General features: G+C 39.6%; 1 pseudogene; it reads right to left on the bottom strand.

Annotated features, from left to right (window-relative positions):
* Positions 1-12,383: 12,383 nt before the first annotated feature.
* On the bottom strand, positions 12,384-13,146 carry LOC109443864 (vacuolar-sorting protein SNF8 pseudogene; annotated as a pseudogene).
* Between the last annotated feature and the right edge of the window lie 240 nt (positions 13,147-13,386).

The raw sequence follows: 13,386 nt of genomic DNA, 5'->3' as shown, positions 1-13,386 counted from the left end.
GCCTCGCCACAGGCCAAGTTCAGCCACAGCCTCTGCCCTGCCCTGGGCCACCTGGCAGGAGTCACAAAGCAATCTGCAGATGGCTGCCGCCTGTGCTGGGGTTGGACTTGCCTTGAAAGGTCAAGTCGTGAACTGAGGTCAGCTTTCGCTAGTGCCAGGCTCAGCGCTGCTCAGGCAAGTGTATGGGACACGCTGAAGCCAGATGTTACTTGTTTGGGTTTTGTGAACCTTTGAGAGATTTTAGGAAAGTCTGCTGCATGAGCCAAGACAGTTCATTTATATGGAAAAGCCACTCAAAGTAGTTTTGGTGGACCCAAAAGTTCGGTGGGGCAGGGTCTCAGGGAATCAGGGTGAAGGAATAGTGTTAGCCAGGTTGATGGAGACTCAGATATGATGGCCATCTGCATATCCACGCTGGAAGCTAGGAGGGCTCAACAAAGAAACAGTGGCTTCTGCCAGCTCCTCTGTCTCTGCCCCTACAGCCCTCACTTTGGAGCCAGACAATTCAGTTCCTCCCCATATACCCCTGGTGCCTTTTGAGCTACTTCCCTAGTGCTGGAGCTCAGATCAAGTGAGTGAGTCAACGAGTAAGTCCCTTTAAGAAGACTGCCTTGGACTGCAGCTGCCCTTGTCTCACTCACCCACAATCTCCTCTGTGGTTTTCACAGCCAGAAGTTATGGGGGCTTCTCTTCCTGGCACTGAAACCCTGTGCTGGGGAGTCTGGCATGGGGCTGGAACTCCTTGCTCTTTTGGGGGGTACCTTCGCAGCTGAGATATCCCTTCTGATTTTCAGTGGTCACATGTGGGTGTGGGGCCAGTCCATACCACATCTCTACCCCTCCTACTATTTTTTTTTTTTTAAGATTTTATTGGGGAAAGGGAACAGGACTTTATTGGGGAACAGTGTGTACTTCCAGGACTTTTTTCCAAGTCAAGTTGTTGTCCTTTCAGTCTTAGTTGTGGAGGGTGCCATTCAGCTTCAAGTTGTTGTCCTTTCAGTCTTAGTTGTGGAGGGCGCAGTTCAGCTCCAGGTCCAGTTGCCGTTGTTAGTTGCAAGGGCCACAGCCCACCATCCCTTGCTGGAGTCGAACCGGCAACCTTGTGGTTGAGAGGACACGCTCCAACCAACTGAGCCACCGGGGAGCTCAGCGGCAGCTCAGCTCAAGGTGCTGTGTTCAATCTTAGTTGCAGGGGGCGCTGCCCACCATCCCTTGCAGGAGTCGAGGAATCGAACTGTCAACCTTGTGGTTGAGAGCCCACTGGCCCATGTGGGAATTGAACCAGCAGCCTTTGGAATTAGGAGCATGGAGCTCTAACCGCCTGAGCCACCGGGCCGGCCCCCTCCTACTATTCTTGAGGTGGCTTCTTCTGTATGTCCTTAGAAGTAGGACTTCCGTTCAGCTAGACTTCAGGTGATTCTCAATCTGTTGTGTTTTTGGATGAATAGAAAGTTTGCTTTTTATTTAATCAGATATGCCAGATATCTTTCATTTGCCTCTCCATAGAAACTGTCCATGTTTCTCCTCTGGCTTACTGGGGAAGTTGACCTCTAGTAACTACATCATTGGACTCTATGCACTTTGGCTTCTGGTTGGATTTGGCAATAGGGTGGCCCAGCAGGAAATCAGACGAAGGTGTAGAATGAGATTAGGTATTTATTTTTCCTACCTCCAACCTGCTGTGTTCTCAAATCAAAGATCATTGTTCTCCTCCAGTAAGTCTCCTCTACAGACTTTTTCCTTCAGGGATCCTGAACCTTCTCCTTAATCTCATTGCTTTTGTCCAAGTGTGGTAACATCCTACTGCTACTACCTGCTAGTCATAACACTGTCCTTATATTCCCCTATACCCACACCTCTGTAAACAATCTTTGACCTTTTCTCAGACTGTTTTAATTTGAGTGTGTCATCTGTTTCCTGTTGGATTTCTTACTGATATATTTATTAATCTTCTATAATTAGTGCTTTTTGTGTGTTATTTAAAGAAAAAAAAGTCCTTATCCTAATGTAATGAAGATAGTCTATATTCTAAAAGCTTTATTATTTGTTTACCTTGTTTAGGTTTGTAGTTCACCTGACGTTGAGTTTTCCATCCTTCTGTAATAGAGAGATTGTTTTATGGCCCAGTATAAGGTCTATCTTGGTGACTCTTCCATACGCATTTGAAAAGAATGTGTATTTTGCTCTTGTTGGTGGAATGTTCTGTAAGTGTCACCTATGGTAAGTTGGTTGATAGTGTTCTTCAAGTCTTCTATATGTTTGCTGATTTTTTTGTTTATTTGTTTAATTACTGAGAGAGAAGTATTGAAGCAACTATGATTGTGTATTTATCTGTTTTTCCTTTGTTGTTCTCTTAGTTTTTTCTTCATGTATTTTTCAGCTCTGTTATGGAGTACCTACACATTTAAGGTGCTTAAGTCTTCTTGATATAATACACTATTATGAAATATCCCTCTAGCTCTAATAATATTCCTTGCTCTGAAGTCTATTTGTCTGATGTTAATATACCCATTCTAGCTTTCTTTTGGTTAGTGTTTGAATAGTATTAGCTCTTTCCATGCTATTACTTCCCACCCATGTCTTTATATTTAAAGGAGATTAAAAAAAGAAAAAACAACATAGTCTTTTTTCAATCCAGTCTGATCTCTCTACCTTTTAAATGATGTGCTTAGACCATTTATATTTAATATAATTATCAATATGATTGGGTTAAAATCTATCATTTTACTATGTGTTTTCTATTTTTTCCCTTCCTTTTTTTCCTTTTTATTATTTTATTTTATCTCTTCCTTTTACTTTTTAATTCATGTATAATACAAAAGCCTTCCATTTCTCCTACCCCATTCTTTGTGTTATCATTGTCATATATTTTACTTCAACATGTTATAAAACCAAATGTTACTATATTTGCTTTAAATGATCAGTTATTGGGCCGGCCCGGTGGCTCAGGTGGTTGGAGCGCTGTGCTCCTAAAGCCAAGGTCGCCATTTCAATTCCCACATGGGCCAGTGAGCTGTGCACTCTACAGTTAAGATTGTGAACAACAGCTCTCCCTGGAGCTGGGCTGCTGTGAGCAGCTGGAGGTTGGCACAGGCTGCTTTGTGCTGCCATGGGAGTCACCAATCAATGACTGGCGACCGACTGCCTCAGCCGGGAGTGGGGGGGGGGAGCGCAAGGCTCATAATACCAGCATGGGCCAGGAACCTGTGTCCTACACAACTAGACTGAGAAACAGCAGTTTGAACTGGAATAGGGAGCGGGGGAGGCAGAAGAAAAATAATCCGTATTTTTCCCTACCTTTTTTCCACAGCTTTATTGAGGTTTAATTGACATACAATAAACTGCACGTATTTTAGGTGTAAATTTTATGAGGTTTGACAAATGTATACAACTGTGAAATCATTACCACAATTAAGGTAATGAACATTTTCATTTTCATGTAATTCTTTGTAATCCATCCAGTGATGTGCTAGATCATACCAGAGTGTTAAGCTGTCATTTATTTTGGTTAGATACCTAAGAGTGGAATTGCTGGGTCATATAGTAACTCTCTGTTTAACATATTGATGAACTTCCAGACTGTTTTTTAAAGTGGCTGCACCATTTTATACCATGTTTCCCTGAAAATAAGACTGGGTCTTACATTAATTTTTGCTCCAAAAGACGCATTAGGGCTTATGTTCAGAGGATGTCATCCTGAAAAATCATGCTAGGGCTTGTTTTCCGGTTAGGTCTTATTTTCGGGGAAACACGGTAGTACCACCAGCAAGGTATGAATGACTTCGTTACTTCTTACACCAAAACGAACACCGTAGATAAAGCTAAGATTAAATATATAAAACATGAAATATTTTTACAGTGGTTTTCGAACGTAATCCATTCCCGGAAGACCGTTCAAGTTCTGAAACATTCGAAAACAGCCGACAGCTAGGCCTCAGGATCTTGCACTCAGTGGAAGCCACATGACATGTTTGACTTCCAAGGCATGTTCGAAAACCGAAGCATTTACTTCCGGGTTTATGGCATTAGTAAACCGAAATGTTTGTCAATGGAGACGTTCAAAAACTGAGGTACTACTGTATAATATTTGAATGGGAAAGACCTTTTTAAGCATGATATGAAGGCATAGGCCATGAGGAAGGATAAGACAGATAAGTTTGACCACAGAAAAATGTAGGACATCTTTCCAGGGAGGAAAAAACAAAGTCAAAAGACAGAAGACACATGGGAAAAATATTTGCATGGGCCAGTGAGCTCTCAACCACAAGGTTGCTGGTTGGATTCCTCGATTCCCACAAGGATGGTGGGCTGTCCCCCTGCAACTAAGATTGAACACAACAATCTGAGCTGCCGCTGAGCTCCCAGATGGCTCAGTTGGTTGGAGCACGCCCTGTCAACCACAAAGTTGCCAGTTCAACTCCTGCAAGAGATGGTGGGCAGCGCTCCCTGCAACTAACATTGGCAACTGGACGTGGAGCTGAGCTGCGCCCTCCACAACCATGATTGAAAGGACAACAATTTGACTTGGAAAAAGTTCTGGAAGTACACACTGTTCCCCAATAAAAATCCTGCTCCCCTTCCCCAATAAAATCTAAAAAAAAAAAAAAAATATTTGCAAAACACAGGACAGGCAAAGGACCATTTCTTTATCATACAAAGGAATCATAAAGAAAAGTAAAATACCCTATAAAAACTTGGGTAAAAGACATGAATAGGTTGCAGAAAATAAAATAAAAAGAGCCAATATAAAAAGGTGGTCAACTACCCTAATACTTAAATAAATAAATCAATACATATAACAGGTCATTTTTCCCTACTAGTTTGGCAAAGATGAAAAAGATTAATGAAACCCAATTAGGGAGTGAGGAAATAGACATTCTTATATATTGTTGGATAATGTGCAAATTGGTATACTTTTGAGGGAGGGCAATTTGACAATATCTTTTAAATTTTTAAATTGTATGCCCTTTGTCCTAATAATTTCATTTCTAGAGAGAGGTGTTCCTGAGAATTGCTCACACAAGGGTAAAACTATATGTTTAAGACTCAGAACTGTGACAGAAAGGGACACTAAACACTTGTTTAGTGCACCAACAGAGCAAGGGTAGCAAAATGAAGAGAAAAAAGATTTTTGAAATCATTTGGTATTTGATATTCTAAAACAGCATTGAGTAAATCATCTTGAGAAAAATCAACTTTGCTGGAATTTCTTACATTTGATTTAACATTAGTATTTATTTATTTATTTTTATACAGGGATAGGGAGGAGCATTGTGACCTTTCCACTGTCTAACGCTAAAGGGTTTTCAATCCAACATTTAAAAAAATGTTCATTGTTAATTTGTATTAGCTAACTTTTGTGTGTAATAATAAATTTACACAATAGTATTTTATCTGGGTACAGATAAGACACTAAGGCTGGAATGCAGTGATTTAACACTACCCTTCAGAGGTCCTCTGTGTGCTTCCTTCAGACCAGCCTCAACTGTTAGAATACTGTAGTGCTTCTGAAAGGGTCATGCAATGTTGACAGACACTGAAACATGAAGTAATGCCCTAGGAGTCATGTAAGGCAAGAACTGGAACCTAGCCCATATTTAGAATTCAAATTTAAGCTGCCATATGGCCCGAGGGTTTCTGAAAAAGTCAGAATCATTGGAAACCTTAAAAGATAAATCATCCACTGCAAACTGCTGGAGTGGGCTAGACCATATAGCAAAGCTGGATTTTGTTAAGAGCAGTGGTTCCAGTCTGTATACAGGATGTCCACAAAGTCTGGAAACATAGACAATAATAGTATTTATTATTTTACAATTGAAGATGTCTTTGATGGTACGATGTCTCTTTACTGGTGTTTATAGACTTTATGGATTTTATGGACCTATGGTGGTGAGGAGTACTGACCATGTTCTGACAGAGCCTCTCAGAGAGCCTAAATGTTCAATGAAGGGAGAATCTGTAGTGGGAGATTCTGTAGTGCCAAGGAACGATCTGGTTCTTAGGAGCTCAACAACTCTGGGAATGCCCTGTGGTTGTGATAGAGGAATTCTCCCTTTGCCCAGAGGCTTTTTGAGCACTAAAGGTTGGCAGTTCAGAGGAGACCGGAAGCAACTGCAGTTGCTGAGGTAGTAGCCAGCCAGGCAGCCCTGACACTGAAGAAAAAAGAGGTCAGCAGCAGCCTCAACCCCATCATGATTAATTGGCAGCAATGTGGGCATTGGCTTGTGTGCAGCAAGATGACAGCAGCCAGCAGAGCACTAGCCAACAAACCAGCAATAGCAGTTGAAACAAAAGCTGATGGCATGCATAGCTGTTGGCAGCTGTTCTCATTAAAAGAACAATAAAGATCTCCACCTGCACCTCTAAAGACCCCTAGGGAAATAACTATGAGGGAGATCCTGGAATCAGAGCTTTGAGATTTGGGTGTGGCTACAAGTGTGACCCATCAGAGGATGGTGGGGAAAGCCTATGAATATATCAGTTTCTGATGGGGGAGATCTGCCAGTCCCCTAATCAAAACAACTCTAAGTCACATATTCAACAGGTTAAACATTGAATATAATACTAGGACTCCCTTTCTTTCCAAATAAATATTTTATATCTCCTGTCAGATGTATACTTTACCTTGTTTATTGTTTTCACTTGTTTTCAAAATGTATATTTGGAGCATTTTCAAATATATCTTTTATCTGAATTATTATTAGTACCCCCTGCCATTTTCAAAATATATACCGCAATCCGTTTTCAATCTTTTGAAACTTGTTTACTTGTAAGGACAAAGGCCTTCTTTATCCCCAGATTCCAAAATGATTTCTGGAAAGACTGGGGAGGAAACAGGTCTTGAGTTGACTTCTGTAGAAGAGAACCAATAAAACCAATGTATTAGGAACTGAGGTGAAATAGTCGTCTGGCTTCTGACTGGTAGAAACTCCTCTCACTTCCTGAATGCAGATTTCTTTGTAAATGCCAAAAGTCATGGGCCGGCCCGGTGGCTCAGGCGGTTAGAGCTCCATGCTCCTAACTCCAAAGGCTGCCAGTTCGATTCCCACATGGGCCAGTGGGCTCTCAACCACAAGGTTGCCAGTTCGATTCCTCAAGGGATGGTGGGCTCCACCCCCTGCAACTAAGATTGAACACGGCACCTTGAGCTGAGCTACCACTGAGCTCCCGGATGACTCTGTTGGTTGGAGCGCGTCCTCTCAACCACAAGGTTTCCGGTTTGACTCCCACAAAGGATGGTGGGCTGTGCCCCCTGCAACTAGAAACAGCAACTGGACCTGGAGCTGAGCTGCACCCTCCACAACTAAGACTGAAAGGACAACAACTTGACTTTGAAAAAAGGCCTGGAAGTTCCCCAATAAAGTCCTGTTCCCCTTCCCCAATAAAATCTTAAAAAAAAAAAATGTAGATTTCAGTTTGGATAATTCCACATTTATATTTGAAAGTGAAATAGTATGTACTGTAATGATCAATTAATAAAAACAAACCCAAAATGCATCTGTTTGTCTACTATTATACAGATATGACTTCAGTAGCTGATGATATCATTTAAAAAAAAAAGTCATGTTTAAAAATTTTCTGAATTGTGGTCTTATTTCAATAATATTACACATACAATGGAATATGATGCAACTGTTACAATGAATACAATAAGGAAAAAGGTAGCAGGATACACATGAAGCTGCTAACAATGACTATCAAAGTGGGCTAAATGGAGGTAAGCTATTGTAATGATGTATATTACAATCTGTAATAATCACTAGAAGTATAATAAAAGAAAACACAAAGAAAAAGCCAAACAGAAGGAAAAAAACTGGAGTGAAAGTTCCTTTATTAATGCAAAAGGAAATGAGAAAGGGGGAATAAAGGACAAAACAGGTGGGAAAAATAGAAAATCAATAGCAATATGGTAATTTTAAGCCCGTCTATAAAATCAGTAGTTACATTAAATGTGAATGGTCTAAGCACTCCAATAAAAAAAAAATACCAGACCATATATAAAAAACAAAAACCAAACCCATTTACATGCTGCTTATAAGAGACACATCAGTTTAACATTCAAAATCCGTTTGATACCATCACCAATTAACAATAACAATGGACAAAAACATGATTTAGACCTTTCTTTTTTAAAATCAGTAGACTTTATATTTTAGAGAAATTTAAAGTTCACAGAAAAATTGAGCAGAAAATGTAGAGTTCCTATGAACCCCCCAATCTCGCAACAACCCCAATACCAACATCCCATATCAGAGTGGTATATTTTTTACAATTGATGAGTCTACATTAACAAATCATTATCACTCAAGTCCATGGTTTACATTAGGGTGTATGCTTGGTGTTGTATAGTCTACAGGTTTTGACAAATGAATAATGACATATATCCACCATTATTGTATCATACAGAATAGCTTCACTGCCCTAAAAATACTCTATGCTCGGCCTATATTTCCATCTTTCTCCAAACTCCCTGGCAACTGCTGAAGTTTTTACTGTCTCTATAGTTTTGCCTTTTCCAGGATGTCATATAGTTTGAGTCATACAATATTTAGCATTTTCAGTTGGCTTCTTTCGTTTAATAAAACGCATTAAAATTTCCCCCATGTCTTCATGGCTTGCTAACTCATTTCTTTTTATTGCCGAATTACATTCCGTTGCATGGACATACGACAATGTTTATCCATTCCCCTATTGAAGGACATCTTGGTTGTTTCCAAATTTTCATAATTATGAATAAGACTGCTATAAACATTTGTATGCAGGTTTTTGTATGAACATAAGTTTTCAACTCATTTGGGTAAATACCAAGGAGTGCAATTGCTGGATTTTATAGTAAGTTTAGTTTTGTAAGAAACTTTCAAAGTGGCTGTACCACTTTGCATTCCCACCAGCAATGAACAAGAGTTCCTTGCCAGCATTTGGTGGTGTTGGTATTTTGGATTTTAGCCAATCTAATAGGTGCCTTTCCTCTTTTTTTAATATAAGCATCCAATACCATAAATTTTCCTCTAGGAAGTACCTTAGCTGCATCTCACGTATTTTAATATGTTATATTTCCATTGTCACTTAGGTTCAAAATATTTTATAATTGCCCTTGACAGATCTCTTCTTTAATTCATGGGTTTAGAAGTTTGTTATTTAATTTCCAAATATTTGAAGGATTTTCCTTATATCTCTGTTATTGATTTCTAGTTTAATTCCATTGTGGTCAAAGAACATAATTTGCATGACTTGAATCCTTGTATATTTATTGAGATCCTTTTGTATTTATATGTATGGCCCAGAACATGGTCTATCTTGATAAGTGTTCCCTGTGTACCTGAAAAGAATATGTATTCTGGAGTTTGGTGACATGTCTTATAAAAGTCAGCTAGTTCAAATTGGCTGATAGTGGTCTTCAAATCTATATTACTGATTTTCTGTATAGTTTTTCTATCAGTTACTTATGGAAAAGTGCTAAAATCTCCAACTATAGTTATAGATTTGTTTATTTCTTATCTTCAATATAGGCACTTCAACTTTTATTTGATTCTTGCTTGATTATATAGTATACATTTTCCTATCTCATTACTTTTAACTATCAATTTTTTTACATTTAAGTGAGTTTCTTGTAGACAACATATAGTTGGGTCCTAGATTTTTTTTTAAAAGATTTTATTGGAGAAGGGGTGCAGGACTTTATTGGGGAACAGTGTGTACTTCCAGGACTTTTTCCAAGTCAAGTTGTCCTTTCAATCTTAGCTGTGGAGGGCACAGCCCAGCTCCAGGTCCAGTTGCCATTGTTAGTTGCAGAAGGCACAGCCCACCATCCCTTGCAGGAGTTGAACTGGCAACCTTGTGGCTGAGAGGATGCACGCCAACCAACTGAGCCATCCAGGAGCTCAGCGGCAACTCAGCTCAAGATGCTGTGTTCAATCTTAGTTGCAGGGGGTGGAGTCCACCATCCCTGTGGGAGTTGAGGAGTCCAACCGGCAACCTTGTGGTTGATAGCCCACTGGCCCATGTGGGAATCGAACCGGCAGCCTTCGGAATTAGGAGCATGGAGCTCCAACCGCCTGAACCACTGGACCAGCCCGGGTCCTAGATGTTTTTAATCCAATCTGACCATCCTTGCCTTTAATTGGGGTACTTACAACATGAACATTTAATGTAATTATCAATATGGTTGAATTTGAAGCTACCATCTTGCTGTTTATTTGTCCCATCTCTTTTTATTTAAACAGTTGATGTACAATATATTAGTTTCAGGTGTACAACATAGCGATTAGACATTTATATACCTTATGAAGTGATCACCCCGATTAGTACCCATCTGACACCACACATTGTTCCGTTTTTCTTGTTTTCCTGATTTCCTTTGGATTGAATCTTTTTCATGATTCCATTTTGTCTCCACTATTGGCATATTAGTTATACCTTTATTTTTTTAGTTCTAGAGGTTATAAAATACGTCTTTAAATATCAACCTACCTTCAAATAACATATCACTTTATGTGTAGTATCTTTTGAAGAGATTAAAGAAACGTCTTTTACATTTACTTATATAGTTACTACTTTTGACACTTTATTCTGTGCGTAGACCCAGATTTCCACATTTATCATTTCCTTCTGCCTGGAGAACTTCCTTTAACGTTTCTTGTGGAGCATGAATTTTCTCATCAAAATTCCAGTGATGAATTTTCTCATCATTTGTTTGTCTAAAAAATAGTTCATTTTACCTTCATTTTGTTATTGTGGTGATATATACATAGATAAAGTCTTCCATTTGAACAATATTAAGTGTACAATTCAGTGGCAATTACATCCACAATATTGTACAACCATCACCACTATTACCAAAACTTGTTCATCACCCCAAACAGAAATTTTACCCATTAAACAGTAACTCCCTATTACCTCCTCTTGCCAGCCTGTAGTATCTTCTAATCTACTTTTTGTGTCTGTGAATTTGTCTGTTATAGAAATTTCATGTAAGTGGAATCAGGCAATATTTATCCTTTTGTGTCTGGCTTCTTTCATGTAGCATAATGTTTACAAGGTTCATCCATGTTGTAGCATGTATCAGAACTTCATTTCTTTGTATGGCTGACTAATATGCCATTATATGCATATACTGCATTTGTTTATGCATTCATCTGCCGATGGACACTTTCGTTGTTTCTACCATTTGTGAATAATGCTGCAATGAACATTTGCCAAGTATCTGTTAGAGTCCCTATTTTCAATCCTTTGGTTTTATACCTAGAAGTGGGATTTCTGAGATATATGGTAATTGTATGTTTAACTTTTTGAGGGACTATATCTTCATTTCTGAATGATAATTTTGCTGGGTAAAGAATCTTAGGTTGAAAGGTTTTTGTCTTTCAGTACTCTAAAGATATTTTTCCTCTTACGTAGTTTCTGATGAGAATTCTATTCTTCTGTAAGAGCTATGTTTTTTTTCCTCTGGCTGTTCTTTAGATTTTTCTTTTTATCACTGGTGTAGTCAATTTCATTATGAAATGACTTGGTGTCATTTTCTTTAGGTTTATTCTGTGTAGGATTCATTGAACTTCTTGGATCTGTGGATTTAGAGCTTTCAACAAATTTGGAAATTTTCTGGCCATTTTATCTTTAAATTGGTTTTCCAAACCTCTTCTCACCCATCTTTCCTTATGGGGCATTACATATGCCAGTGTGCTAAATATTATTCCACACATAAATGGTTCTCTGTTCATTTTTAAAATTCTTTATTGTCTCTGTACTTCATGTTGGTTAGTTTCTATTACTGTTTCTTCAGATCACTGATCTTTTCTTCAGCATCTGCTTTTTTTTTTTCTTATAAATTTTATTGGGGAATATTGGGGAACTGTGTGTTTCTCCAGGGCCCATCAGCTCCAAGTAGTTATCCTTCAAACTAGTTGTGGAGGGCGCAGCTCAGTTCCAAGTCCAGTCGCCGTTTTCAGCCTTAGTTGCAGGGAGCACAGTCCACCATCCCATGTGGGAATTGAACCATCAAGCTTGTTGTTGAGAGCTCGCTCTCTAACCAACTGAACGTCTGGCCTCCCCTCTTCAGTATCTTCTTTTATCTCATCTAGTGTGCTTTCCATTTCAGATATTGTACTTTTCATATCTAGAAGTTTCATTTGGATCTTTCTATGTCATCTACTTCTCTAATTATCACGGTCATGTTTTCCTCTATCTTTTTGAATACATAGAGCAGATTTACCCTAGCTGCTTTTATGTCCTTGTTTGTTAGTTCCATCACCATTAAAATTTCTGGATCTGTTTTTATTGATTGATTTTTCTTCTGTTTTTTAAAAACAAAATTGTTCAGGTTTTATTCACCAACAGCTCCTCTCTCTTCTGCCTGCCTACTGCTGTGCCCCGTTCCTCACCCAAATTCAACAGAGGACTTCCCCAGCCTCCTTAGCTGTAACCTTCTGGGAGCAGAGGCCAGTGAACAGAGCTGGAAGACAGTAGTGTGGCTCCCCTGGGTCTACAAGTGCAGCCAGATCAGCCCTTCCTTCAGCAGGTGTTCCAGCACTTGTCTTACTCATTCTGTGTCCCAGTTAAGACTGGCTTTGATCTCACTGGTGGTCATGTAGCCATTTTTCCCTGCCAGCTGCAGCACCACAGTGTGAGACATATTGAGCTCAGCGGGAACAGAATGAATGTGGTTAAGTGCCACCCACAGAGATGATGACAAAGCCAGTGCCAGGTGCCTTTAATTACTTGATGGCCCTAATCAGGTCATCTTGGCTGACATCCTGGGCAAATTTTTCCTTCCTTTTAATACCTCCAAAGTTCTCAGACCTCCATTTGGGTGCTTCGGGGCTATGTACACTTTAATAATCTGTATGCCCAGCATCTTAAACCGAAACCCTTTTCCAGAAGTTAGTGGCGCCACATGGTAGCACGCATGTCTTGGAACTGCACCTGGAACTTGGGGTTCTTCTGGATCTCCTACTTATGCTTGTGGGCAAATTGCCCCAGATTAGCCTTAAACGTGTCCAACAGCTTTGACATCTGGATTAGCTGATCCTCAGCCAAGCCATTCCCTTGATTCTTATAGCTGGCCTTGGCGAGCTTCTGGGTGATAATACGGCTTCCATCCTGCCTTGGTGTATCCCTGCCAGTGGGCCACCCCGCTGCTGCGACCCCAGATCACTGTATCTTCAGATCTGCCACTGGCCTCTTTTGATTGACCTGTTTATGGGTCGTATTTTCTTGCTTTTCTTTGATGTTTCCAGACATTTTGAATTTTACATTGTTGGTTCCCAGATTATGTTAAATTCCTTTAAATAATATTGTATTTTTTTCTGGTGTGCAGTTAAATTACTTGGAATCAGATGGATCCTTTTGAAGCTTGTGTTTAAACTTCGTTAGGGTAGATCCACACAACCT

This window comes from Rhinolophus sinicus, chromosome 15, assembly GCF_057876585.1.
Source record: "Rhinolophus sinicus isolate RSI-liver-muscle chromosome 15, RSI-T2T, whole genome shotgun sequence".
In the NCBI taxonomy this organism is placed as follows: domain Eukaryota; kingdom Metazoa; phylum Chordata; class Mammalia; order Chiroptera; family Rhinolophidae; genus Rhinolophus; species Rhinolophus sinicus.
This window is presented reverse-complemented; position numbering and strand designations above follow the sequence as displayed.